The 16,268-nt window shown below is 39.7% G+C and overlaps 1 long non-coding RNA gene across 1 annotated transcript in view; it reads right to left on the bottom strand.

The window, feature by feature from the left end:
- The window catches only part of LOC108540559 (uncharacterized), a 38,172-nt gene extending 26,992 nt beyond the window's left edge, over nt 1-11,180 (bottom strand). Inside the window, exon 1 of the long non-coding RNA XR_001888704.1 lies at nt 11,011-11,180. This is a non-coding gene — a long non-coding RNA (uncharacterized LOC108540559). The remainder of the gene's footprint in view (nt 1-11,010) is intronic.
- Nucleotides 11,181-16,268: the final 5,088 nt, after the last annotated feature.

The following is a 16,268-nucleotide window of genomic DNA, read 5'->3' as shown; positions in this document are numbered from 1 at the left end:
GGAACATATGGCAGTCAAAAAAAGCAGTCAATAAAAACTGTTCCCAAGGAAGCCCAGATTTTTAACTTACTAGACAAAGACTTTAATTGGCTATTTTATGTTCAAAGAACTAAAGAAAACCTTGTCTAAAGAATTAAAGTAAGTATGAGAAAGATGTCTCACCAAATGTGAATATCAGTTAAGAGAGAGAAACAGTTTTTTAGAACCAAATAGAAATTCTGGCATTGAAAAGTACAATAATTGAAATGATAAATTTACTTCAGGGCCTCAATAGCAGATTTGATCTGGCAGAAGAAAATATCCATGAAATTGAAGTTAAGTCCACTGAGATAATTCACTCTGAGGAACAGAAAAATGAATGAAGAAAAATGAGCAGAGTCTCAGAGACCTGTGGGACACCATCAAGCATATCAACATACACATAATGGGGACCCCAGAAGGCGAGGAGAGAAGAGAGAAAGGGGCAGAATATCTGAAGAGATCATGGCTTGAAAACTTACTAAATTTGATGAAAAATGTTGATCTTCACATACATTCAAGACGTTCAGTGAACTCCATATAGGAGAAATTCAAGAGATCCACAATTAGACATATCCTAGTCACACTGTCAAGAGACAGAGACAAATAGAATCTTGAAAGCAGCAAGACAAAAATGACTGTTCATGTACATGGGCTTCTCAATAACATTAACAGCTGACCTCATCAGACATCATGAAGGCCAAAAGGCAATGGGATCATATATTCAAAGTGCTAAAAGAAAAAGCTGCCATTCAAGAATTCTGTATCCAGCAAAACTATCCTTTAAAATGAGGAGAAATTAAGACATTCTCATATAATCAAAAACTGAGAGAACTTGTCATTAGCACACCTGCCTTATAAGAAATACTAAAGGGAGTCCTTCATACTGAAATGAAAGGATACTAGACAGCAATTCAAATCCACATTAAGAAAAAAGGAGCACCGGCTTTGCACAGTAGCTCACGCCTGTAATCCCAGCACTTTGGGAGGCCAAGGCAGGTGGATCACAAGGTCAGGAGATTGAGACCATCCTGGCTAACACAGTGAAACCCCGTCTCTACTAAAAATACAAAAATAACCCGGGCATGGTGGCGGGCGCCTGTAGTCCCAGCTACTCGGGGAGGATGGCGTGAACCCGGGAGGCGGAGCTTGCAGTGAGCCGAGATGGTGCCACTGCACTCCAGCCTGGGCTACAGAGTGAGACTCTGTCTCAAAAAAAAGAAAAAGAAATAAGGGGCACCAATAAAGACTGTATATAGGTATATAAATGATAGTATAAATTTACTTTTCTTTGTAATTCTTCTGTCATTTAAAAGACAGTTACATCATAAAGCAATCATTATAAAACTGTATTAATGGACTTATAATGTATAAAGATGTAATTTGTAGGGTGGATCATCACAAGGTCATGAGATCGAGACCATCCTGGCCAACATGGTGAAACCGTGTCTGTACTAAAAATACAAAAATGAGCTGGGTGTGGTGGTGCACGCCTGTAGTCCCAGCTACTGGGGAGGGTGAGGCAGGAGAATTACTTGAACCCAGGAGATGGAGGTTGCAGTGAGCCGAGATCGCACCACTGCTCTCCAGCCTGGTGACAGAGCAAGACTCTGTTTCTAAATAAATAAATAAAACGAAGGAGAAGGAACAGAATAATACTAGAGAAAGCTTTTTGTATACTCTTGAAATTAGACCACTATTAATCTGAAGTAGATTGTCTTAAGATGTTAATTGTAATCCCCAGAGCAGCCACTAAGAAAGTATCTTTTTACAAAATAGTAAAAGTAGCTGGGTGCGGTGGCTCACTCCTGTAATCCCAACACTTTGGGAGGCTGAGGCAGACAGATCACTTGAGGTCAGGAGTTCAAGACCAGCCTGGCCAACATGGTGAAACCCCATCTCTACTAAAAATACACAAAATTAGCCAGGTATGGTGGCACATGCCTATAATCCCAGCTGTTCAGGAGGCTGAGGCAGGAGAATCGCTTGAACCCAGACAGTGGAGGTTGCAGTGAGCTGAAGTCGTGCCACTGAACTCCAGCCTGGGCAACAGAGCAAGACTCCATCTCAAAAAAATAAAAAACAGTAAAAGAAAAAGAGTATTAAAAGCTTTTCCTGGAAGATACCCATTTAATGCAAAAGAGAGCAATAATGGAGGAATAAAGTTACAAAAAATACATAAGACATATAAAAATCCAAATAGCAAAATGGTAAATTAAAATCCTAGCTTATCGGTAATTTAATCAAAAGTAAATGGCTTAAACACCTTAACTGGAAGGCAAAGATTGCCAGAATGAGGGTTTTTAAAAATAATCCAACCATACTATTAGAGATACATTTTAGATTCAGAGACACAAATTGGTTGAAAATAAAAGGATAGACAAAGATATAGCATGCAAAGAGTAACCAAAAAAGAGCTGGAGTGGCTACATTAATATCAGACAAAATGAACTTTAAGATAAAAATAGTTACAAGAGATAAATGCATTTTATGATAAAAAGGTCAGTCTTCGGAAAGACAATAATTATAAACACATATGCACCTAACAACAGGGCTCCAAAATACATGAAGCAAAAAGTGATAGAATTAAAGGGAGTATTAGACAAGTCAAAACAATAGATACTTCAAAACCCCACTCTCAATAATGGATAGACTAAGAAGAAGATCAGCAGAGAAAAAGAAGATGTGAAATATAAACTAATTAACCTTAGACAGCTATAGAAATACTTAACAACAGAATACACATTCTTTTCAAGTGCACATGGAACATTCTCCAGGATCATGTTAGACCAAAAATAAGCCTTAGTAAATTTTAAAATATTGAAAATTTCACAATGTGTGCTCTCCAATCACAACACATTTAAGTGAAAAGTCAGTAATAAAAGGAAGTTTGGGAAATTCACAAATGTGTGGAAATTAAACAATATACCCCTAAATAATAAATGGTTCAAAGGAGAAATCATAGAAAAATTAGAAAGTAATTTGAGGTGAATATAAACAGAAATAGGCCAGATGCTGTGGCTCATGCCTGTAATCCCAACACTTTGGGAGGCCAAGGTGAGTGGATCGCTTGAGCCCAGGAGTTCAAGACCAGCCTGGGCAACCTGGCAAAACCCTGTTTCTCCAAAAAAGAACAAAAATTAGCCAGGCATGGTGCTACATGTCTATAGTACCAACTACTCGAGAGACTGAGATAGGAGAATCATCTGAGCCCAGGAAGTTCAAGGCTACAGTGAGCCATGATCATGCCACTGCACTCCAGCCTGTCAACAGAGTGAGACTATGTCTTTAAAAAAAGAAAATACAACATGACAAAACTTATGGGTGCATCTAAAGCAATGCTTAGACAGAAATTTATAACTCAAAGTCTATGTTTAAAACAGAAGAAACATCCCAAATCAATAACCTAAACTCCCTCCTTAAAAAACTAAAAAAAGAGGAAAAGAAACCCAAAGCCAGTGCAGAAAGAAAACAATAAAGATTAGAGCAGAAATTAATGAAATAGAGAATAGAAAAACAATTGAGAAAATCACTGAAACCACAAATTTGGTTTTTCTGCAAAGATTAACAAAGTTGACAAACCCGAAACTAAACCAACCAAGAAAAAAAGAGAACACCTAAATTATTAAATTAGGAATGAAGGAAATGATATTTTACCAGCCCTACATTAATAAAGATTGTTATGGGAATATTATGAACAACTGTAGACCACCAAATTAAATAACTTAGATGAAATTGACAAATTCCTAGAAAGATGCAATTTACCAAAACTAACTCAAAAAGAAATAGAAAATCTGAATAGATCTGTAACAAAGAGATTGGATTGTTAATTTTTGAAACTTCCCATAAAGGTAACCCCTGACTCAGACAGCTTCACTGATGAATTCTAATAAACATTTAAAGAAAAGTTAAGGTCAAACCTTCACAAACTCTGAAAAACATAGAAGAAGGGAACAGTTCCCAACTCATTCTATGAGACCAGTCTACCCTAATAGCAGAATCAGACAAAGACATCACAAGAAAACTATAGACCAATATCCTTTAAATATATAAATGCAAAAATCCTCAATGAAATACTAGCAAACTGAATTTAGCAACATACAAAAAGGATGACCAACTGGGATTTATCCAAGGAATACAAGGTTGTGAAATCCAAAAATCAATATAATATGTTATATTCACGACACAAGTTTACCCATATAACAAATCTGCACATGTACCCTGAACCTAAGAGTTTAAAAAATAAAATTAAAAGAATATATGCCATATTAATATAATGACAGAAACCACATGATCATCTCAATAGATGCAGAAACAGCATATGGCAAAATTCAACACACTTTCATATTAAAAACAGTCAACAAAATTAGGAATGGACAGAAACTTCCTCAATCCTGTACAAGGCATCTAGGAAAATTCCACAACATAATACTTAACGGTGAAAGATTGAATGTTTTCCTTATAAGATCAGGAATAAGACAAAGACATCTTATCTTGCCACTTTATTCAACATTGTACTGGAAGTTCTAGTAATGGCATTTAGGCAAGAAAAAGAAAAGTCATCCGGATTGGAAAGGAAAAATAAAAATGTCTTCAGTTGCAGAATTTTAAGCAATTTATGAAAACACTATTAGAAGTAATACATGAGTTCAGCAAGTTTGCAGACCACAAAATCAATAGTTTATAAAATTGCATTTTATACATTGGCAATGAACAATCTGAAAGGAAATTAAGAAAACAATCTCATTTACAAAGCATCGAAAAGGATTAAATACTTAAGAATAAATTTAACCAAAGAGATACAAGACTTACACAGTACATTGAAAACTACTTAACACTCATGAAGGAAATTAAAGAAGACCTAAATAAATGGAAAGACATTGCATATTCATATTGGAACACTTAATGGTGTAAAGATGGCAGGACTCCCCAGAGTGATCTCCAGATTCAATGCAATACCAATCAAAATCCCAACAGACTGTTTTTACGGAAATGGAAAAGCCAGTCCTAAAACCCATATTGAGTTACAGGGGAACCTTAGTTGCCAAACAATCTTGAAAAAGAACAAAACTGTAGGACTCACACTTCCCAACTTCAGAGCTATCGTATTCAAAACTGTGTGGTAAGGTGTAAGGATAGAAATATAGATCAATGGAATATTACAGAGTCTAGAAATAAATCCATTCCTCTAAGGTCAATTAATTTTGACATGTGTCCAAGATCCTTCAATAAGGGAAGAATGATCTTTTCAATAAATGGTAATGGAACAACTAGATATCCAAATGCAAAAGAATTAAGTAAAATCCCGCTTCACACCGTGTACAAAAATTTACTCCAAATGGATTATAGACCTAAATGTAAGAGCTAGAACTCAAGACAAGATAACAGTAAAATATTGTGACTGTGGATTAGACAATAGTTTCTTATATATGACATCAAAAGCACAAGTGATAAAAGAAAAAAAAAGATAAATTGGATTTCATCAAAATTTAAAACTTGTGCTTCAAAGGACACCATCAAGAAAGTGAATAGATAACTCAGAGAATGGACGAAAATGTTATCAAAGCATATATCTAACAAAAAATTTATTATCCAGAATATACAAATAACTACAACTCAACAATAACATGACAACCTACTTTAAAAATGAGTAAAGGGTTTAAAAAGACATTTCTCCAAAGAATTTAAACAAATAGCCAATAAACACATGGAAAATGTTCAATAACATTAGTCATTAAGGAATTGCAAATCAAAACTACTTCATACCCATTAAGGTGGCTAAAATTTAAAAAGACAGACAATAGCTAGTTATTAAGGATGAGGAGAAACTGGAGCACTCATTCAAGCAAATAAAGTTAATGATTTATGACACGGCACTGGTCACATCTGGATTCCAGGTCCTAAAACTGAGTTGAAGATCATACAATCACAATACAGAAAAAGACTTGAGAACCCATCTAATCCCATTGATCCTTAGATTTGATTCAGTGCACAAAAACTATCAATCCATGGCAAAACTGAAAATAAAGACAATACTATACATTTTTCCCAATTAAAGAACTGTCCTTTATTCTGAGATTATATTAGAGGAGAGGGTGGTGTGAGAAATTAAAGATAATAAAGAGTAGTAGTTCAGAATTTTTCCCCCAATTGTCCATTCTTAAAATTGTTTTTGAAAAGTTATTGGTCTGTGAAACCCAAAAATCTTGGAACATTTGTCCATACCTCCCTCATTGTTTGAATAGGCTACATATATTAATGATTCCTGATAACTAGCAAAAGTTATTTTTATCAGGGGTAAGAGGAGGGGTGGATAATTTACTTTCTGGTGTATCACTTTTAGTATCTATGGGATGTTAAAAATTGTTTTTATTGTTATTTATTCCATTTTATTTTATTGAGGCTATTTGGAAGTTATTAGAAATTATGGTATAATTCCAGCACTTTGGGAGGCCAAGGCAAGAGGATTGCTTGAGCCCAAGAGTTTGAGACAAGCCTGGACAACACAGTGAGACCCTGTCTCTACAAAAGAATTTTGTAAATTAGCCTGGCTTGGTGGCACATGCCTGTAGTCCCACCTGCTTGGGAGGCTGAAGTGGGAGGATTGCTTGAGCCCAGGAAGTCGATTGCACCACTGCCCTGCCACGTAGGCGACACTGTGAAACCCTATTGAAAGAAAGAAAAGAAAGTGAAAAAGAAAGGAAAGGAGGGAGGGAGGGAGGGAGAAAGAGAGAAAGAAGGAAAGAGAAAAAGAAAGAGACTGAGGAAAGGGAAGGAAGGAAGGAGGGAGGGAGGGAGGAGGCAGGAAGGAAGGGAAGGAGGGAGGGCGGGCGGGAGGAAGAAAGGTGGGAGAGATTATGAAAAAGAAAAAAGATCTCTCCTAAATTCACCACCAAGATTGAGTAAGAATTATCAGTTATAATATTGCCTTTCAGTCTTTTTATGTATATGTTTATAATTCCATAAAATTGGGATGATGAATATAATTTTATTTTCTGTTTTTATCATTAAATATATTTTGTGTTTTCCCATATTATTCAGTATTCCTTACAAATAGTACCTAAAGTGCAATTATTGATTTAATGAAGTCCTACTGCTGGTCATTGAAGCTTTCCTAATTTTTTACTCTTCTAAAATTATAAATAACATTTTCAATCATAAATATGTCTTTAAATCTTTCCTTGGCATAGATTCCTACAAGTGAAATTACTAGGTCAAATAATGAACATTTTTAGGCTCTTGATATATATTTATGATCATTGCTTTCCAGAAAGATTGTGCCAACTTTTTACACTCCCATCAATGTCAGTGGAATCTGAATAAGTTGGATTTTGCCTTCTTTAATAACACATCTTTTATGCTAAAAGATAAATAGTAGGAATTTTCACCTCACCTCCAGTAATGACAGACCAAGACCCAACTGGAGGAGTCCCAACAGAAAATATCTATCAACACTGGACAATAATACCAAAAGCAACTACATCAGTGAATTGGAGAGTGGACAGAGCAGATAAAATCGGGTGGAGGAGACAAGCTCAGAGAAAAAGAGGATGAGAGCTGTACGAGTTAAGTTCTCTGTTTTTATTTCTTCTGTCTGGGGCTAAATATAGTCTATTTGGAGTGTATGGTCTTGGAGGAGACACTAATTGAAAACAGCAGTCTTTTTGACCAGGGAAATTAAAAAAAAAAAGAAAAAGACAAGCTAGAGAATCATGGACACTGAAAAAAGTGGAAGAATCTTGGAAGCAAAAGAGCAAGAGAAGGTTTCAGCAAACATGTCTGCCCACATTTCCGAGTGACCCTTGAACCATGTATGTATGGACCAAATTCAAAGCAGCTCATCTAGAGAAAAAATATCTAAACTGAGACTGAAGCTGCCACCCCAAAAAACTCAAACATAAATGATTGCCTGCTTAAACAAAAGAAATCATAGTCATGAGAGAAAATTAACTGAATCCAGAATTTCTACAACTTAATATTGATAAGGTCCAGGATACAATAAGAAAAACTACCTATCGTATAAAGAACCAAGAAAATGAAACATATTCTTAAAAGAAAATCAACTGAGTCCAGTGCCAAGATGTGCCAGATACTGGAATTAGCAGCCAATGATTTTTAAACAGCTATTAGAACTCTCCTCAATGACGTAAAGCAAAATATGCTTTCAGTGAGTTGAAGAATGTGAAATCTCAAGAGAGAGGTGATTAAAGAAAGAAATCATTTATCAAGAGAGAAATGATTAAAGAAAGAACCAAATGATATCTGATATACCCACCTGCTGTTCCCATCCCCTCCGCCTCCACAACACATACAAATCATTTGCCTACCTAGCAAATTTCTCGTCCTTAAGTACTCAACTTAAGAGTTCCCACTTTAAGAAGCCTTTCTCAGGACTCCAGTGTCCTTGCAGCACACACCAGGCCTAAACTTACCAAGACAAGAACAATTGCAAGTGCAGAGTTTCCCATTGCCCCCCACAGTTGGGTGGCTCACATTGACTGAGAAGAGCTGGATATTAGACTACGGGAAAGGAACTTCAGCCCTGTATTCTTACATAAGCATGATCAGCTACATGACACGGGAAGTACCAGGCCTTCCCGTGGCATGGTCAGAGTCTGGGATCCAAGTCTTATAGTTTTAACTATGTAACGTGGTGGATCAGTAGTTTCCAACTCTGATCTGCCACTCAGCATTCTACCACGATTAGCTTCATTGCTTTAGGTACTCAATTCTAGCTAGTATCTGTGGTGCATGTTTCAGAACCCAGTGGTCCTATTCCATGGGAGGCCAGCTCCATCTCTGGAAGACCAATCTGCAGAGAATGAGTCCTAGGCAAGTTGACCCTAAATTCTCAGTTTACCCCCTAAATTCAAAAGGTGCCTCATTTTCTGTTCCATCATCATCTCATACTGTTTCAGCCATGAGTATTAAGAGGCCAGTGACTGACACAGCTCTAAGAAGGCATTGCTAAACAGACCAGGGGTCACAGGAACTCTTATATGAAGCTCAATTCATCTAGTAGTTTTCCAAATTTTTCTAACTCCTTGATTTGCAGATACCCAGGTTTATCATTCATCTCATGTCATAAGTTGCACTTTGTTTGTTTGTTTGTTTGTTTGTTTGTTTGTTTGTTTGTTTTTTGAGACGGAGTCTCTCTTTGTTGCCCAAGCTGGAGTGCAGTGGTGCCATCTCGGTTCACTGCAAGCTCCGCCTCCCAGGTTTACGCCATTCTCCTGCCTCAGCCTCCAAGTAGCTGGGACTACAGACGCGCATCACCACGCCCGGCTAATTTTTTGTATTTTTAGTAGAGACAGGGTTTCACCGTGTTAGCCAGGATGGTCTCGATCTCCTGACCTCATGATCCGCCCGCCTCGGCCTCCCAAAGTGCTGGGATTACAGGCATGAGCCACCGCGCCCGGCCATAAGTTGCATTTTTATTTACAAACGATGGCTACCCAAATGACCAACACTTAATTTGCTTTTTTCATACAGCTGGTAATATTTTTGCATTAAGCTGACTCTCATGCCTTTCCCATGCGCTATGGTTTGAATGTTTGTTCCCAGCAACTCATGTTGAAACTTAATCCCCAGTGTGGCAGTATTGAGAGGCAGGACCTTTAAGAGGTGGTGGGTCATGAGAGCTCTGCCCTCATGTATGGGTTCATCCACACATGGATCAATGGATTGATGAGTTAAGTGATTAATGGGTTATCACAGGAGTGGCACTGGTGGTTTTATAAGAAGAGCAAGAGAGACCTGAACTAGCACACATAGCCCGCTTGCCATGTGATGCCCTGCACCACCTGGGGACCCTGCAAAGAGTCCCCACCAGCAAGAAAGCCCTTACCAGATGCAGCCCCACAGCCTGGGATTTCTCGGCTTCTATAACTGTGAGAAGTAAATTCTTTTCTTTATAAATTATCCAGTTTCAGGTATTCCGTTATAAGCAATAGAAAATGGACTAAGAAAATTGGTATCAGAAGTGGGGCTGTTGCTAATAACGAATACCTGAAAATGTGAAAGGGCAGAGGCCGGAAGCATTTGGAGAAGCAGGCCAGAAAAAGCCTCCAATTCATTCTGGTAAAGGCTTAGACGACAAGAAGACTAAGGAAAATTTGGAACTCATTGGAGATTGTTTAAGTGATCATGACCAGAATACTGATAGAAATTTGGACAATGAAGGCCATTCTGACAAGGTCTCAAATGGAACTCTATTGGAACCTAGATTAAAAAAAAAAAAAAAAAACTTGGTTGAACTGTGTCCATGTCTGAGGGCTTTGTGGAAGACCAAACTTGAAAGTGATGAACTAGGATATCTGGTGGAAGAAATATCCAAGCAGAAAATCATTCAGTCTGCTACATGGCTACTTTTAATTGCTAACATTAAGCTGTGAGAGGGAAAAAAACATGACTTGGAGACAGAATTTATAACCAAAAGAAAAGCAAAGCAGAAAGATTTGGAAAATTCTCAGCCTGGCCATGTGAAGAGTGAAAAATGGCTGGGCACAGTGGCTCACGCCTGTAATCCCAGCACTTTGGTAGCCTGAGGTGGGCAGATCACTTGAGCCCAGGAGTTTGAGACCAGACTGCGCAACATGGCAAAACCCCACCTCTACAAAAAATAAAAAAAAAAATTAGTTGGGTGTGGTGGTGCACAGCTGCTGGTAGTTCCAGCTGCTCAGGAAGCTGAGGTGGTAGGATCACCAGAGCCTAGGGAGCTGCAGTGAGCCATAATCACACCACTGTATTCCTGGGCAACACAGTGAGACCCTTCCTCAAAAAAAAAAAAAAGTGAAAAAGGATGTTTAGAAGAGGAAATCAAGGGTGGAGCACAGTGACCTCTTGCCAAAGAGATGAGCACAGATAGAAGGAAGTTAGGTGCTTCTCCTCAAAACAGTGAAAGAAAGACTGCAAAGCCATTCCAAAGACCTTTGAGGCTTCCTCCCTGTTACAGGCCCGAGACCTATGAGGACAGGGATGAGCCCAAGATACCTTCCACAGACTTCCTCCGCAGGACCGCCTCAGGACCTTGTTCACCAGATTCTGGTGCGGTGCTTCTCCGCTGCCCCAGCTATGGCTCAAGTAGTCCCAGGTGTGGATCAAACCGCTGCTCAAGAAGATGCAAGCTGTAGCCTTGATGGTGTCTCATGATGCCAATTCTGCAGGCCTTGCAGAAAGCAATAGCTGTAGAGGATTGGCAGCCTCTACCTAGATTTCACAGGATGTGGCTGAAAGCCTAAGAGCCAGGTAGAGACATGTTCAGGGATGACATCACTGCAGAGAGCCCTCACTAGAGTAATGCTAGCAGAAACGTGGCATCAGAGCTGCTGCAGAGAGCACCCACCAGGGTTGCTAGTGGAGCCATGGGAGCGGGACCACCACCAGGACCCCAGGGTGGTGGAGTCCCCAGCAGCATGCAGTGCCTGCATGGCAAAGCTTCAGGCACTGGACTCTGACTGCAAGCAGCCACGTGGACTGCACCCAGCAAAGCCAGGGGGTGGAAGCAGCTGCCTGAAGCCTTAGGGCCCCAACCTCTGCCCCAATGTATACAGCAGATGGCACATGGAGTCAAAAGAGACTATTCTCCAGCTTTAAGATTTGATGTCTTCTTTGCTGGGTCTTGGACTTGCTTAGGGCCTATTACTCCTCTCTTTTTTGCCTATTTCTCCCTTTTGAAATAGGAATGTCTGTCTAATGCCTGTACCACCACTGTATCTTGGAAGAAGATAGCTTGTTTTGGTTTCACAGGCTCACAGGTGAGGCTCTGGACTTTGAACTGAAATTTTGTGCTGGAATTAGTTCAGACTTTGGAACTATGGGAGTGGAATGAATGTGAGAAGGAAATGAGTTTTGGGGGGCCGGGGTGGAGTGCTACCATTTGACCATCTCCTCTAAAACTCAATCCTCAATGTGACAGTATTAAAAGGTGGGGGCTCTCCAAGGGGTGATTGGGTCATGAGGGCTCTGCCCTCATGAATAGATTAACCCACGCAAGGATTCATGGGTTGATTGATTAATGGGATGTCACAAGAGTGGGACTGGTGGCTTTCTAAGCAGGGGAAAGAGACCTGAGCCAGCACATCATGTGATGCCCTGTCACCTCAGGACTCTGCACAGTTCCCACCAGGAAGAAGGCCCTCACCAGATGCAGCCCCTCAACCTTGAGCTTCTCAGCCTCCAGAGCTGTCCAATAAATTCCTCTTTTTAATAAATCATCCAGTTTCAGGTCATCTGTTATAAGTAGCAGAAAACAGACCAAGATATCATGATGTTGGTTTTGCTTGAATTTCAGTATTCAGTCACTTGTTATAATATGAGTTAATAAGATACAGTATTTCAGATACTATTATTAACATTATGGCCAGATGCAGTGGCTCACGCTTGTAATTCCAGCATTTCAGGAGGCTGTGGCAAGTGGATCACCTGAGGTCAGGGGTTTGAGACCAACCTGGCCAATATGGTGAAACTCCACCTCTACTAAAATACAAAACTTAGCCAGGCATGGTGGCACGCACCTGTAGTCCTAGCTACTCAAGAGGCTGAGACAGGCGGATCACTTGAACCCTGAGGCGGAGGTTGCAGTGAGCCGAGATCGCACCAGTGCATTCCAGTCTGGGCGACAGAGTGAGACTTCATCTCAAATAATAATAATAATATTAATAATCAATAAATAAAAGTACCTAAAATTTTTTTGTCAGAGGTAATTTTATCAAGTAAGTTCACCAGTGCCTCATTTTTAAACTGCTACTTGTTTCAGTTTTCTTTGTTCTCTGTGATACAGTCAGGTAGCTGGATTTTTTTTTTTTTTTTTTTTTTTTTTTTTTTTTTTTTTTTTTTTGTAGAGACAGTCTCTGTCACCCAGCCTGGAGTGCAGTGGTACCATCTCAGCTCACTGCAACTTCCATCCCCCGAGTTTAAGCAATTCTCCTGCCTCAGCCTCGCAAGTAGCTGGGATTACAGGCACACGTCACCACAGCCGGCTAATTTTTATATTTTTAGTAGAGACAGGGTTTCATCATATTGGCTAGTCTGGTCTCAAACTCCTGACCTCAAGTGATCCACCCATCTCAGCCTCCCAAAGTGCTGGGATTACAGGCATGAGCCACCACGCCCAGCAGGATGTTTAAATGGGACTCCCTTCTCAGGGGAAGCCATGGCCCTAGAGGCTGAGAACCATGCAGTAGCACCTGGTACTGCTATATCCTGAGAAAGGCACCAACTGCAAGGCCCTGCAGAGAGACAGCAGGCTGTGAGCACTAGGCCTCACCCAGCATGATGCTGTAGACGGGGAGTGCAGGGAGACCAGGGGTGGCGCTTGTTCTGGAGCTACTGGTGTACCACGCAGTGTCTAGGCGGGAAAGAAGCTTCAAGGGGAGAGTTCAGTAGTTTGACCTGTGTTCCTTGGAGCTGGAATTAATTGCTACTGCAAAATGGAATGTACCACCAAACAACAACTAGTGGATTCATACGCCATGTAGTAAGACAAGCCAGGATAGCAGGAGCATTTGGACTCCCTCAGGTCAATTTACAGCAGGACTGCTCAGCCTTCACCTCCCACACAACCAGCCTGCCATTGCTCATGTTTCCCACTGACCACAGCCTGATAACTTTGGGCATCTCACAGGCAAAAGTGCCGGATATGGCATGGCTGACTAGTACACCAAGGGCCCCAGCAGTACAGCATCAGATACTTCTCACACCAGCTCTAAGCCCTGAAAGGACTTGCTGTCCCTGACCACTAATGTCAGGGCACACTTCCTTTGATCAGTGCATGGCTTCAGAAGAACTACAGCCAGCTCCCTCCTGGGATCTTTGAAGAACCCTCAAACTTCTCTTTGAGAGGAAGAACCAAGATTTGATACCCACAAGCTAGAGGACCCTGAGGGTAGATCACGAGTGCACCACTTCTGCAGATTCCTGCTCTCCCTGGACCCAACACCTTCTAACAGAGGGGTGGGAAACAACAAGCATCTGCAACAAGTTGAGAGCAATTTGAAGAAAAGAGGAAAAGCCAGGTGTACCAGTGTCAGCCCTCTTCCACTCCATAGATCGTCCAATCTGAAGCTGGCTAGATGCGGGAGGGAGAGGTTTCCAACTGGTGGAGCGTCCAGAGTTTTGACTATTGCACTGTATTAGACTCGGTTATTTGACTAGAGGTTCTAGTACCTTAAACATGACCAGAAACAGGCAACAAAAGTAAAAATATACAAATTGGATTACATCAAAATTTAAGACTTCTGTGTACCAAAGTACACAATCAACAGAGTGAAAGGGCAACCTATGGAACAGAAGAAGATATTTGCCAGTCATATATCTGAAAAGAGGTTAATACCCAGAATACACAAAGAATTCCTACGACTCAACAATAACGACAACAACAAAATAATCCCAATTTAAAATGGACAAAAGAATTAAATAGACATTTCTCCAAAGATGATATACAAATAGATAACAAGCATATGAAAAGATATGCAACATCATCAATCATTAGAAAAATGCAAATCAAAACTGTAATGAGTATCACCTTATACCATTTAGGGTGGCTACTACCCAAAACACAATACAAAGTAAGTGTTGGTGAGAATGTGGGACAATTGGAATCCTTGTACACTGTCACTGGAATGCAAGATGGTACAGCCACTATGGAAAAGGCATGATGGTTCCTCAAAAAATTCAAAGTAGAATTACCATATGATCCAGCAATCTCATTTCTGGGATGTATCCAAAATAATTGAAAGCAAGGTCTTGAAGAGATATTTCTACACCCATGTTCACAGCAACACTATTCACAATTGCCAAGAGGTGGAAGCAACCCAAGTATCTGCATGAATGAATGGACAAACAGAATATGGTATATGCGCACCATGGAAGAATATTCAGCCTTAAAAAGGAAGGAAATTCTGACAAATGCTATAATATGCATAAAACTTGAAGGCATCATGTTAAGTGAAATAAGCCACTCACAAAAAGGATGACTACTATATGATACCACTTATATGAGATATCTGGAGTAGTCAAATTCATAGAGATGGAAAGTAGAATGGTGATTGCTGGGGCTGGAAGGGAGGAGAAACAGGAAGTTGTTGGTTAATGTGTTTAGAGTTTCAGTTTTGCAAGATGAAAAAATTCTAGAGATTGGTGGCACAATAATATGAATATATTTAACACTACTGAATTGTACGCTTAGAAACTGTTAAGATGGTTAAATTTTACATTATGCATTTCACAGTGTTTTTAAAAAGTAACCAGAAAAGCTGTGGAATCTGCCCAACATTTCATCCAAGAAGCAAAGAAGTCCACAGATTGGGCTTAAGGAGTCAGTGGAAGGAAAACTAAGGTTGTGTCCTGCCTGCCTCCTCTCAAGTCCAGTTTGTTCAATAATCTGGTTATGTAGGAGTGAAATGTGTGAAGTAAATGCTGTGAAGGTGAAGTTTTCATACATTGCTACTCTGTTTACTTTCATTCTTGGTTTCACAATCACTTATCTTCTCAGATATTGCTACCCTTTTTAATTTCTTTTGTTCCTTATTTCACAATCATTTCTTTTTCTCCAAACGTAACAGGAAAGGAGTGCCACCTGTAGAACATTGAGTTTCTAAATGAACAATATGACCGGGTTGCCACCTTGCTGTGGTCAACTTGGCAGCCAGCAGCATCTCAGTTGGTCCTTGAATTATAACTGAAGCTACTGATAAAAAAGATGAAGTAATGATTTCACATCTTTTATACTGATTTCATTTAGGAAGGGTCTTCAGAAATTTAAACACCTCCCCCAAATGACAGGAATGCATAGCATTTTGCACAACGCTGTATTGAATTTATTTAGTTGAAAGAGTTTTCACCCATAGTTTATCTTCATAGTTACATCTGGTTATCTTGTTTTTTAAAAATCTCACAGAAAACAAGAATGGGATTTTATAAATATAAAGTGGTGGTAGCTAAAAGATTCTCCCAGAAAAAAAAAACGAAACTATAAAATGTAAGTTCCTTGACAGCTGAACATAAGAGGATTACATTAAATACATTCATGAGTTCAAATGAGATACAGGAAAGCCATCACCATGCTGGGTTTGGCAGTAGCATCATTTAGCATCAAACCTGGGCAACATGGTGAAACCTCGTCACTACAAAAAATTAGCCAGTTGCGGTAGCAAACATCTGTGGTCCCAGCTACTGGGGAGGCTGAGGAGGGAAGATTGCTTGAGCCTGGGAGGTCCAGGCTGCAGTGAGCTCTGATCATGCCACTGCAC

This window comes from Rhinopithecus bieti, unplaced genomic scaffold (assembly GCF_001698545.2).
Source record: "Rhinopithecus bieti isolate Rb0 unplaced genomic scaffold, ASM169854v2 scaffold_18548, whole genome shotgun sequence".
NCBI lineage: Eukaryota > Metazoa > Chordata > Mammalia > Primates > Cercopithecidae > Rhinopithecus > Rhinopithecus bieti.
The sequence above is the reverse complement of the archived record's forward strand: the minus strand, read 5'-3'. Positions and strand labels throughout refer to the sequence as shown.